Source organism: Platichthys flesus, chromosome 6 (assembly GCF_949316205.1).
Source record: "Platichthys flesus chromosome 6, fPlaFle2.1, whole genome shotgun sequence".
NCBI lineage: Eukaryota > Metazoa > Chordata > Actinopteri > Pleuronectiformes > Pleuronectidae > Platichthys > Platichthys flesus.
The window spans coordinates 4,767,841-4,781,860 of NC_084950.1; the positions used below are offsets into that span (position 1 = coordinate 4,767,841).

Sequence of the window (14,020 nt, forward strand, 5' to 3'; positions counted from 1 at the left end):
GAGCCATTAACCGGTCGTGCTTTTTCTGGCAGACGCCACCGCTGAGTTTGTAGCGCACAATGCTCTGTTAGAGCTCTGGCAGCGAGCTGGAAGATCTTAACTGTAGTGGGCAGGGCTCCTTCCACTGCACATTTCAAATCAATCAATCAATTTAATATAAGATTATAAAGATAAATAGTATAAAACATGTTTTTCAGCCTTAATAAGAGGGCACTGGTTCCCACCCTCCTATCACTTGACCCACTGACATCAAATATGAAATGAAAAAATCAAAGCCATTAACAATACAATAGTCAAACCATATGTAAAACCTAAATGTCTGATCCCAGCACACACTGTACGTCAGCCCTCAGAGCTGGCGTTCGACTGGAAGTAGCAGTAATAACAGCGCAGGGAAATCCCCTGACTGGTCTAGACCCTTTTCGCCCTCGGAGCTGACCCAGGAACAGGCTGGGGGGCACTAATCATGGCACTTGGCCGACAGCAGAATTTTTCCATAGGTCCTCAGAGAAATTCCCTTCCTCTGCAGTGGCAGGTAATCACAGCGAGAGCACATCCCGCCCAGATGAGGCCGATGAGCGCACGCCTGCTTTGTGCAGTACAGGAGGAGTCGGGGACTATTTCTGGGCTTCTGACAGAAACAAATGACCCCTGTGTCACCCGGCCTGTCAGAACTGCCTGCCTGCTGGGGAGCTAATGTGGGTGTTGTCCGTCATTGTGCGTTCCAGCCCCGGGGCCGGTGACAGGAAGTGAGCTCCGCCATGACAAGGGAGAAAGCCATTTACATCTACAGGCTGTTTACTCATGAAACACTATGTGAGGGCGTTGGGGAAACTCAGCCCTGAGGTGTTGACAATTCAGGAATGAGGCTGCATTTGGCATATTTTGCATGTGGGCTCCTCTGATTCAACAGGGTAAAATTAGTCCTACAAGTGGGAAAAGAAAAAATAGACATACTGTACATGCAGGCCTCCCCCTGTTTCATAATGTTTCCTGCCCTGAACGATTACAGCATTACCTCCAACTACAAGGGTCCCCAGGTTTGCTTCCCGGGTCAGAGTCCTGACGTACGTTGTGTGTGTTTTCCACAGCGGAACCTTTTCCTTTGGACACCTGAGGTTTATTATCACGTCCAGAGGGGGCCATTGGGATGCATTACATTACACTGTTCTCTCCAACACCTTATTACTGCTACGGTAGCTGCCCTGGAAATTTGATAATGACAGAGATGCTATTGTTGGACTCATTGTTCCATCGCAGGGAGGAGACGAAGAGTGAAAACATCTGACAGTTTAGAAGAGCCACAGCAGATATGCTGGGTTCTCTGCTGTGTTACACATTAAATAGTCTGAAAAGGGACAAAAGTGAAATTATAAATAAACTACAGAGAAGTATTGCACACAAGTATTAGCTTATTTTAAAAGTTGTAGAAATTGATAAATGTTCACCACATTCTTAGATTTATTATTTTTGCACTATAGGTGAGGAAGTTACCAAAGGATCACAAAAGTTGTTTGTCTCGCCAAGACGAGCCTGAATATTGGTCGATGCTGCACCAACTGCCAACAGTTCCCACAGTCTAAACAGGAGGTCCCAATTTAAGTGGCCACCAAATGCTTTGGTGACATAAATGTGGAGGACTTAGCAACTGTTCTCATGCCAGACCACTTTTTCCTCTTTATCCACAACTGTGACTGATCTGAGTGATAAATGTTCATGTGTGCACGGGCGGACGGAAAAACTCATTTCCTCTGAGGGCTGAAAACCAGAGAGACAAGCCCAGAGCAGGTATATGGAGATCAGGTGGGGTCTGGTGGTGGGGGGGGGATTCGTTCCCATGGTTTTGATGTAAACACAAACTTATCAGAATAAATACAGATCTACTGGAGGGACGATCATCAACAAATTGCCAACGCTTCTAAATATATAGTCCCCAAAATATGTTTTTATTTCCCCATCAAGATCCATGCATTATTCTCTGGGAAATCACCTTCTTGCACATGTTGTCATAAAAAGTGAAAGTTAAATCCTGGATCTGTGTTCCTTCGTCAAGATTCAAACCATATTTAATGGGTTCATCCACCAAACCCTTCCAGGAAGTTACAATAAAATTGGTTTAGTAGTTTTTGCGTAATCCCGCTAACAGCAATGAAAACGTAAACCTCCTGTGCAGAGAGGAGCTGCTCAGCGGTGGGACGTGACCTGGTGACCGGTTTAAAATCCAAAGGTCAAACACTTGCCTTCATTAAAAGATTAAAGCTCTATGACTTACATTGAAGGCTCACCCGTGGGCTCAGATCTTCTTCTTCGCTTATTTCCGCCATGTTTATCATGACACCCAGGTGTGCCAAGAGGGGAGGGGGGCTTGTTGGTGCCGCTTATCCTTCTGCTGTCCATCATATTATTCCTCTGTGTCTTCATGAATACTGGGTTTTGATTTCACATCTGGATTGTCTGTGATAAAAGAATAAAGAGAGCAAAGTTACAATACAGAAGATGAAGAAGCAATTCTCTGTTTATCATATGCCCATTAAAGTCTTCTATTCTTTTTTTGATGTGTGTGTCATCTGAGGCTGGCCATGATCAAGTGCCCCCCCCAGCCCTCCAGACTCCCAATGCCCACAGTGATCGACTCCCACTCAACCAAACGCAACAGGCCTAGCCCACCATGGCTATTGGCAGTGGCACAACCAAGCTGACAATTATTATCTACCTCACTGCCCTTGCTAGCAAGCTGACGGAATGGGCAGCATTTGTCTGGCTGCAGTAGAAAGTATCTGTCCGCCTGTGAAGGGTCAACGAGGGCAAGATGGTCCCAGGTCGACCCGATGTTACGTTAAATCCGAATCATGACCAGTATGTTGGATTTGGTCTAATAACCTAACGGACTACATTGTTTTTTTGTTTGTTTTGTGGAAATCAGAAGAAAAATGCAGCAAGTAAACAGCTTATCATAGACAGAATCTCAGACCTAAGCAGTGCTGCAGATGTGTGTTTGCAGAAAAAACCCACGACAACTGACAAGAGCTGAGATGTGATTCATGCTGGGATCTTCTGATTATGTGGTCTCCCCTAAATCCTCCTCCACCTCTCCAGCTCAGCGCTCAGTGATGATAAACCTGCTTCCTGAAATGAACTTCCATCGCACCGAGCTCTGATCCAGTCATTTTGTACCTTTATGACTCAACCACAAGTCACAAACTGTTCTGACCACAGCGCTCTGACTCAACTCGGAGTTTATACAAGAAAAATCATTTCTACCGCTGTCACCGAAGACGAGCTCATCCACCCGACCTTTGTGACTCATCAGGTGGAACGCAGCGACGGGGAAAAGGGGACACAGCGGAATAACACCAGCTACACCATAGGGAAAACAATAAAAGGCAGATAATGACAGATCTGGCCTGTGACACAGATGGGCCAGGACTGTTTTAGATAGACGCCCTCCTCATCAGGCCGAAAATTGCAGAGCTCCCTTGAAGGAACATGACTGGAATTGAGGGATCAAAGAGGGAAGACTTATGGACTTGCATTATAGCCTACAGATGGTGCAAACCGGTGTTTTGGTGTGATGTGGAGGTGGCTTTTTAAAATTCTATTTGTGAAGGATCTTTTCCTGTTGTTTGTCATGCAACCTTCATGCCTGTCACAAACCTTGTTATACTTGTACTAAAGCGTTTGGCCCCGAAACTATTAATATCTGAATAGTCTCCCACAGCGCATATGTCTGTGCTGGAGAATGTTCTGGTTGCACGCATCATTCTGCTTGTTTGTATCTCTCTCATCCAATTAATCCCCCGGGCGGCGCTAAACCGAGGATGCAGAAATGTTGCCCCTGCAAAAAGGATCTCGGCGGGGACTTGTTGTGGTGGAACATTCACTGTCAATAACATGGCAAATTCTCCACAGAGAAAACATTACAAAAAAAAAAAGCAAAAATACAGTATATCAGCACATTTGTGATTGCACCAGTCAAATCTTTGCGATTTCTCCGTGTAGGTTCCGGGTTTTTCAGATGTCTTAAATGTTAACACGTTGGATGCCATGTTAATTAACCAATAATAACAATAATCAAAGAATGCACCAACACTCTTGACTTCTAAGAAACACAAACCCATCCGCTGCACACAAACATCCACATGAACCAAACTGTTCTCCGAGGCGTGGCACAAGTGGTCTTTCTAGAGGTTTTTGGGGCTGTGGTGACGAGTGGGTGGCCCGGCCCTGACCCCTATTCATCTCAATGAGATACAGTAGGCAGAGTTGTGAAGGGACGTTCAAAGGAGTTGCATCGCCACAAACACACACACGCACACTAACACACATACACTCACACACTCCGAGGTCAAAGAAATACGTTTACCACAGTAGCAAGACTTGTTTTAGACCATTTATCTAGTCACTCAAGCATCTCTGCATATCGAAAGTGAATGCTAGATAAGAAAATTCATCTAAAGAAAGGTGCCTTCTTTTACTGCCCTTTACATGCCCCTTGCACACCAGACCACTCTCCCAGTCCCACCTTCACAAATTTACCCTTCGACCACTGCACCACTGTCGGCTCTGTCTTATTTGTTTACGATGAAGTCATCTCGACAGATCCGTGTGTTCATGTCAACAACTGAAGCGCCTTCTGTCTGCTCAGTGGTTCAAGGCGGAAAAAACTCTGGTCTGATTTCACACGGGGGATTTCAGAGACAAAATGGGAAACCTTGCAACGGAGATGAATTTGTGATGTATCAGATGATTTCCCTGAGACAGTTCATTCAACTGTAACCGCACAATGTCAACCGGAAAATATTCTGAAAGCACAAATACGCAAACACCATCTCGGCCCACAAGCATCCCCCAGTCATGAAGATGCAACACCCGTGATAACCCGTCCTTTGTCGCCCCATCTCCAATCTTTCAGAGCTGAGACATCAAAGCTTGGAACGGTGCCGCGTTCTCAGGCAGAACGACCACTTGTCTCAACTTGGACGTGATCCTAGAGAGTTTTTGACGTCGGTGTCCACGGGACAGACAGGCTCATTCACACGAGCTCTCTCCTTCCTGGCTCGGCCCTCTTGTTCTCACAAGATCCAATACATTCATAACCAAACAGTGGTCAGCAGCACAAGAGGATCAAGAACATAACAAAAAAAAAGAAGTCTGTGTTTCATAAGCAGTGCCAAAGGGTTTTCCATGAGACTCAACACCAAATTGCAACAAATCAATAGCGCGCAGCTGGGAAATATAATTCACAACTTTAGTCGACCATTGTTCCTGACGCAACCCCTCGTGAACTCCGTGTCCTCAAAACATGTGAATGCTATTCTGTTCTATTCCGTTTGGTTTCATTCTATTCTGGTGGTTCCCCGGTGGATTCAGTGGATAATGTATGAACTACAATCCCTTCATCACTCACAGTAAACTGAAGTTTTATTTGTACGAAGCAAATGTCCTTCTGGAAGTAATGATTAATTGCAAATTAATTAATTGACCTGTCCATATCTCTAATTATCTGATCAATGGTTTTAACTAGACAAACCATAGAGCTGCACTGACACATGGGTCTGCACCACTGCATCAAAGATAAGCCTCCAGTGTTTAAAAGGCTCCTGTAATAAATTATAATGTTTGGTATTTGACTTAATGGAGAAAATTAGGCTCCAGATTTGTCCAGAGAAATCACCATTAGCTTCAAATCCATTGACCTTTGAGGAAAAGTATGAATTATTGCTTCCAGACGTGGAAGTCTTAAAACAGTCTTTGACAAAGGGGTTTCCTCCTCCACCAGCCTCCTCTTGTGGTCTCCTCCAGCAGTGAATCTTAGGCCCTGTCTCGTTTCCTTTTTGTGACCTGCCCCTAGGTCATGACTTTTGTGTCCGATGGACATTCTACAAACAATCAGTTGTCCAACCAAGACCTGGACAACCAGCCTATATCGTATGGAACCATCATATCTCCTTCTTTTCATTACCAGTTTCCTGCAGTTTACAAAAAATGTTTTATCTGCGGAATGATCTCTGAACACATCTTGCAGCATCTTTCATATTCTTATCAAAACTGACACAACCTTTTCTGGTCCCATTTCATGTTGAAACTTTTTTTTAACAATGTTCGACGTTAAAATTAAATTGCATAACATAAATTTCATTATAATACATAAATATTAATCACATATTTAAGCTTTGTCACACGTTCTCCCCTTTTCCTGGACATGGATCCTCCGCTATCCGTCACTCTCAGCTCTTCCTTTCTGCCGCTCACTGGCCCCTGGCACCATCTTGAATATTCATAACTGTCCTCTGATGAGCATGCTAAATGGGTGTCAAGATGATTTGGCCACATGACAGAACTGGATTGTCTTTGATAAGCCCCGACTTGAGCCAGAACAAGGCAGCAAGGAGGAAGAGAGCGACAGAGAGAAAAATAGACATTGACCCCAAAGGGGATTCGGGGGTTCTGTGTCGGACCAATCAGAACCACGATGCAGGACGGTTGGAGAAAGGCCTGGGCAGCAATGGAGAGGTCAGTAGGGGGGCGGACCCCCGCGGCGGCCCTGGGGGTGAAAGTCATTGTCACCCGGCTTTAATGGGTCCTAAAATTCCTCAACTGACCGAAACCTGTGAACGATTGAGAAATGAAAGACATTTGTGATTCAAATGGGGCCTCTGGGGGATCCACCATGAGGTCTGCAGTTGGAGAAGCTTCTCAGAGGAAACAAACACTCTCGAACCCACAAGGATAAGCCAACATGGTCTGCTTTTTCTTTTGCTACAACTTCCCATTTTCATGATTTTACATGACAAAACTGCAGGATTTAGCTCCATTTACTTTGACTCTGGTACAAAAGCAGCTTCCGTTTTGAACATAAATGATTTCATTCGTATTTGGCTAATTGAATAATTCAACGTTCAAATCACGGTGGGGAAGAAAGCACTGTAACGTGATTTTATGTCTTTCCTGCAAAGGAATTCCATTATTAACAAAATGAAAGACGTCTTGTAAAATGCAAAAGATCAACAGTGTCAAGACTTGAATTAATTCAAATATAAATAGAACAATGTGTAATTTCAGAGGGTAGAAATTCCCCTTTCTTTGTTGATTTATTTATTATTCTGCTCATATGGGTTTGGCATAAGCTATAGCCTTCAAACCACCGGCAATCTCCACAGCAGCAATAACAGGAAACACTGATTTCTTAATTTGATAGCCCCGTCGGAGAAGTCCAACTTTCCTATAGGCACTTGAGAAAAGGGCCAGAGATGTTGTGTTTGTTTGTTGTGTCTATGTCGCACTTCACGCTGCTGCATATCCATTTCTAAAGGAAAACACTTCTTTTTACTGATGATATGTTAATATGAGGACAGAGTTTTAATAAAACGAGTTGGGCCCACGAGTTGTTATAAGGTACAGTGGTAGCTGAGATGTGATTTTTATTATGCATGTTCTCCTGAAGGTTTACACGTTTTTTTGATTTGTATACCCAGCATTGATTTTGTCCATCTGCACATGTAGAAATCCTGGACACATTTAACTTTGGCCGTGTGTAAGCTGTGTTTACTCGCGGAGCTACTATACCCCTGCTTGTTACATAAATCTTTTCATCCCCCGGGAGGCATCGAGGCATGGCACTACATGCATTGTTTCCTCTGTCAGCACTGCAACCTCATTTGGCCTCACTGTCCTGGCACACCGCGGACCCTGCCCGGCCCGCATGGCAGAACAAAGACCACCGACCACCCTCAGACCACCTTACACCGCGGCCTCCTATTGGGCACCCCCACGTTTATCAGGGCGCATATAAACATGTGCGTGCACACTCACACATGACACAAGCCTCAGTGGAAATCTCAAACCTGCTCACTAATCTTCACTAAATCTGCCCCCCCCCCACCCCATTTGGCTTTATCTGTCTTTTGTTATCAGTGCTGGAGCTGGAGAATGGGAGGGGGTCACAAGGGTAAGACTTCTTTTCCAGCATCTGCCTAAAGAGGGGGGGGGGCAGGAGAGGAGAACTAGGCAGGACAAGGGGCCTCCCCTTACTCAACTCCTCAACCCTCCACACCCCAGCCCCCCGGCTCTGATATATTTGGAAGTCTTTTTTCCTTTTTCCTTTCCTCTAAAACCCAAATAAAGTGTGTGATGGATGAGTGAGCAGGGGCAACACCTCCCCCATCAATCTACAGCCAGCCGGCTTTAGGAAGGAGGGGGAGCTCTTCCCTTCACATGCCTCCAGAGGACCCAGCAGCATGCCCCCCATGTCTACCTTACACACACACCCAGTGGATGCACACAGGCACACATCCACAATCAGCTTTCTTTACATGCACAGTGTGGTAAGATATCCGCTAAAGGCAAAGGCACAGTACCAACCTACAATATATAAGCTAGCAATTACACATGAGCAACACTCTCCACCCTCAGCCCACCACAGCACAGTTTAGTATCCCCTTAACAACCCAATTGCACCCCCACCCCCCCCAGTCTGCGGACCCCCTGTGATTACAGGGAGCCTGATTTCAAACCAAACACTTAAAAAATTGCCACAGCCCAGACAGGAAAGAGAACGAGCGAAGGAAGAAAAGTCAGAGAATAAATGCTAAAGAGAGAGAGAGAGAGAGAGGACAGGAGGGGTAAAGCAAAGAGTGTGGAGAAAGGAGACACCAACTGGTCCTGGTTAGTGGCTGCAGAGCACAAAGATCTGAACAACACAGTCTCTCTCTCTTTCTCTTTCTCAGAGCACCACCAGCACAAGGAGTGAATTCCAAGAGCGTGTCGTCACCTGGAGCAAGGGAAAGGCAGGGAAGTGGTTTTAGAAGAAAAAAGGAAAACCCTGGTTTAAGCCTCTGGGTAAGTTAGTGGGTGGTTTGTTGGGTGGTGTTGTATATATACACTCTGTCTATATATATATATTATATGTGTGTGTGTGTGTGTGTGTAGGTAGACTTTAGGGGGTTACATTGCATGGGAGCTTGCACATGGAGACGCAATCAACTTTAGAAAATCAAAGTTGTGCATCATGAATTACAGTGAAAACACACAATCCGCAGGTCAGTGCAAAAATAATAAGCTGACGACAACCTCATGACTGATCGACCGACCACTACCAGCATCTCAATATCCTTTGGTGCCAGTCTGAACACTTTACAACATTTTAACACAATCCAATGCAAACACCCTGCAACTAATTCTTCTTTTGTGAAACTTGTTTTTCTTCTAACAGGGTTTGTTTAACTTTATGGTAATTTGTTTGAGGTCATAGTTGGTAGTAGTGTTTTATTTGGATTTCATACCAAAATCGAGCATATCCTGATGTCTTACGTATTTGGAGGATTTATTATCAGGACACCTCAAACATCACTGTTCCACACAAATCATAAATGGGGTTGGATACAAATATAAGAATCACATCTAAAGGCTGTAATGGACCCACAAGCTCCTGCAGCCGAACCACTCAGTTCCTCTTGCATCTTTAGAAAAACAATTTTTTAAAGAACGAGGAGGCAAGATGAAAACAACTGCACCCAATTAGTCACTGTAAACATTGAGTAGTGCTGTAGATCAGCCACAGTAACACCATCACTTACGACAGCTGAAAATGGATTTCAAGCTCTACTTAGCCTGTTCATTTCAAAGACACACACCCACACACAACTTGTTGGTCAAACGGCTGCAGGAACATCTCAATGACCAAACTGACTTGAATAAACAGGAGCAGAAGCTGCATCTAATCTTGAGTCTGAATGTTTTTATATATTTACACCTGCTGCTTGGTTTGGTCAGAGTTCTGTGCTGGTTTCATCTTTCAGGGAAGGTTTCTGCTGCTGGGAAGTGTGACGCTCTGCACCTGAGGTCATGGTTATTGAAGTCCTTGTCACAGAAATAGTCTTCCACATCATACCCTAACTATCAGAGAGGCTGTTATGTCACGTGGCCATTATGCATGAGCAGAGAGAGGTTGCTTTAAAGAGAGAGAATTTAAATGTTGTAGGTTTTCAGGCAAATCAGCAGGTTTCACTTTACATTAAACAACTTGTTCAGTTCACTTTTCATGCCCTGAAACCTCTCGTCAAAAGCCTGAAGGAGTTTCGTGAACTCACCAGCGTATTGATTAGCTATAGCATTTGTTTTCTTTGGTTTGTTGTTTTTAATTTATCGTATTCTTGCAGCTACACCAACAAGACACAAATTCTCCTCCTGAATGATGTTCCATCTTCGTAGCTACCAGCTCGCTCGCCACATAACTCTCCCACATAACCTAATCCGGACATGTGCCTATTCAATCACTGTGAGCATGTTCAGCGCACTGCAGCACACTACATCGTCTTTTACCGCAACAAAAATACACAAGTGTTTGTCCGTTTCTCTTGGAAAAAACATTCCCAATCTACTTTTTCTCTTCTTGACAGTTGCCAAGATACTTCTCAACAACGACACCCGACAGTTACATGTGGGCTTCATTCACCCGGACTGTGACATGCAGCATACAGACTGGGGGGGGGGGGGGGGGGGACCACCCTGAAGTTCACGTTACTCCACTATATCATGTTATTTTCTTACATGAGAAAATATTTGCTGTCATGAGGATGTTTTTGCACTTCTGAGATGCTTCTTGTGTTTTTATGAAGTGACTTGCGGGCCGTGCACCGCTCAAATGCCAGAGGTTCCCCACCCCTGCCGTAACCCTTTAACCACAACTACTACTTGCCTAACCCTAAACCCTTAACCTAAGCTTCACCACTGACCATAAAAAAAAAATCATCTTTTCCCTAATTGGGTACGTGGCTTTTGTCCATATTTGGAAAAGCCCTCCCCAATTAACCCAGTCTGAAATTTTGCATCCAAAGGCAGAGTACTCACACTCACACAAATAGTTTGCATTGTATTGTGTGTGTGGCAGGCTGCAGAACCTCCAACTAGCAGAATTACTGAGGCCGGGCATCTATGGTCCCAAACATGTGGAGATCCAACTCGTTTGCAGCCAAACCAGACTCATCAGGCTCCAGACAGTTTGATGTGGCGACGGAAACCCTGTGTTGTCATTGTTGTTGTCATTTTTGTTTGTGGGTCAGGCGAGGGCTTCCGGTATTTTCATGCCACACATTGTCAAGTGTGTGGTTTCCCAAACGATGTTTTCGGATACAAAACACACTGCGGGCCGTTCGCTATCGGGCACCCACATGAAAAGATAGCTAATATGTGGAATCGGCCGGACTTCCAGGACAACACAATAAAAAAAAATAATCCCATGTTGGAAAACTGATGAGTAGCCTGTGTTGTGTGGATATTAAACTCAGAATTCAAGGAAAAAAACAAACAAATAATGGACAAGAAGCCACAGCGGAGCTAAAAATACCGTTTGTCATGAGCACACAAGGAGCTGAGCTAAGCATAGCAGCGAGCGACTGACACAGTGGGAGAGATGGATAGACAGAGATAGAGAAATGGAGTGAGAGAGATAGCCTAACTAACAGCTGTGAACATTTTCCATTTGAAGTGAAACATTCCTGTGTGCTCACAGCCCTGCACACTCCAGCGGGCTTCCTCTCAGCTCCATGTGGTATTTGTCCCCAGCTAAGATCCAGGGAGTGGGAGAGCGAGCTGCAAACTTTCCCAAGGATACCAACCAGCCACATGCCACTCTCGCCCTCCCTCCACGAACGACACCGCTCTCCTCTCTCCTCCTCCTCTCCCTCTACCGCCTCCTCGCCACCTCCTGCCGCTAGAATGGTCTCCTGATTGGAAAGGGTTTCTATTTATAATCACAAACACCACAGTAATACTTGACCAGCGCTGAAAACATGTAGCCATACCACAAACACGAGTTTATCTATATATTGTGATATCTCATGGGAGTGATTCATCGTCTTTATTCAACTGTTCGGTGAAATATCTCAGCATCCATAGATCTAGATAATTCATCCCAGTGATATCACAGGTCTGTAGCCCCGGGATTGTTATCGTGCAAGATTTTTATTTGGATCTGCATGAAATTACACACACTCATAGATAAGATTCCGCTTAATAAGAGTCATTTATTTATCAAGATCAGTGTATCATTTCCTGGTGAATAACCACCCTCTTCTCAGTAATTGAGAAAGTGATGACAAATGTCTGGTTCTGCCTGTTTGGGCTCTTTCCAACCAACCAACCAACCATCAATCAAACACACAGGGGTGAAAACGGAACCTCCTTGGCAGAGGTAAGAAAGGCTGGGGTGACGATGCCCTAACTTTCACTTTATTGTCATAATCAACATTTTAAAATATGGAAAACTACTTCTCCCCCTCTCCCTGCTCTCTCAGGATCTATTCCCTTCTTGAATTCTTCTTGGCTGCTACTCGCTGACTAAAATACTTTGTTTCTAAACGTTACACGTCCTTCTGTGACTTTCCTTCCAGGAACATTTTTGCCTTTTGGTCCCAACTTTTGTGTCCAAATTCACAGTAACTACCCTGGACTCCTTCCTGCTCTCTTCACTTCTACATCTCACAGCCGTTACAGTTGTGAATAGCATGAGGTGTGTGTGTATGTGTGTGTGTGTGTATGTGTGTCCTCAGGATCATGGGTCCTCCAGTTGTGTGGGTAACATGACGCTTCGGCCCCAGCCAGTTGCCGCAGATGGTAAGAGCACAACAGTGAAGGGGAGCGGGGAGGAAGTGCTGTTATCACCAGCTGGCTCGGTGGCTCAGCCCGAGCCCTCGGTAAGACGAGTGCAGCAACAGGAACGCGTGGGTGTGCATGAAGGCTGAATGGAGGCCCACTGAAGTCTGAGAGGGCAAGTGTTAGGAGTGTGTGCATGTGTGTGTACATTCGCTTGTGTGTCTATAGGTGCAGTTTCGTGCATCTACATCTGCTTGATGTGTGGGTGGGTGGGTGGGTGTGTGTTTGTGTGGCCTTTAATGCTCGTCGACTCGGTGGCCCACACATGACGTACATGTAGCCCGGAGCACTTACTTCGACCTTCATCTTGTTTGTTTGTGCAGCCTTCTGAGCGGACGCGGAGAAACTCATTCTAGTTGCTGGGTTGTTTTAGTCCCTGATTACCCAGCAGTTAATGTTTAAATGTTACAGCTATTTGCAAAACACATGAGACAAGGCGATACTGCCAGGAGAAGATAATCTGTACTTTTACTTTTCTCATTTTAAAGATGAGGTAAGTTTTTTGGGGGGATTTTTTCTTTTCAATGCAGACAGATGATGAGCAGACAAATCAGCGAGATTTGATTTGAGGACCTGAAGTGTGAGTTATTTTGATTCTCTTCATTAACGCCCGTCTCCGCTGGTGCGTCTCACAGTCTCTGAGGGATTCAGACCTGAAGGAGCAGGGGCCTCTGACAGTTGGGAGGATGCAGCCATGAGACCTTGCCTTCCAGTAAAACTAAAACAAGAACACATTTCCCGTCACATACATTGATTCCCCCCTCCCCTCATCTTTATTTTGTGTGTGTGTGTTTCTGTGTGTGCGGTGAGTGGCCTTGTGGTGTCTCTTAGTTCACACACTCACAACCCTGCAACATACTGTATGAACTTCTCTAGATGAAACAGAAAGCTCCAGCATTTTTGCCTGATTACAGTTCGGGGATAGCTGGGACTCCCCTGCACGTCTGTGACAGTTTGATAACACATCATTTTCCAAGCACGCTCTCGTCTTTCCACATCGAAAGTTCCATATTTACATCTCAATTAAAAAAAAATAAAAAAAGAAGCCCAAGGCCGACATTCCCTTTCTCTCATCGAGCCATCCCACCCTTTCCTAAAAACAGTCATTGTTAGCACGGGACATGATTGCAGCTCCGGACAACCAAAGGGATCCGGCACCACAAACGGACATGGGACCAAACACTGACATCATCTCTCCCTTGTCTCTTTTAATAGCCGTTTGATGTTTGAGTTTCAGCTGCACCTCTGCAAACTACATCTTTAAGAGGCTGAAGCTCCTGTTAGGGAAGGCACCGTTACATAACAGACACCCCCACTCCGACCAACCACCAACCACCCCCCCCCCCCCCCGGCCCCTTCCTTTGCACAT

At 45.0% G+C, this 14,020-nt stretch overlaps 1 long non-coding RNA gene across 1 annotated transcript in view; it reads right to left on the minus strand.

Annotated features, from left to right (window-relative positions):
* Positions 1 to 14,020, minus strand: part of LOC133954907 (uncharacterized) — an 84,873-nt gene that overhangs the window by 29,045 nt on the left and 41,808 nt on the right. The window contains exon 2 of the long non-coding RNA XR_009920836.1: positions 2,273 to 2,454. This is a non-coding gene — a long non-coding RNA (uncharacterized LOC133954907). The remainder of the gene's footprint in view (positions 1 to 2,272; positions 2,455 to 14,020) is intronic.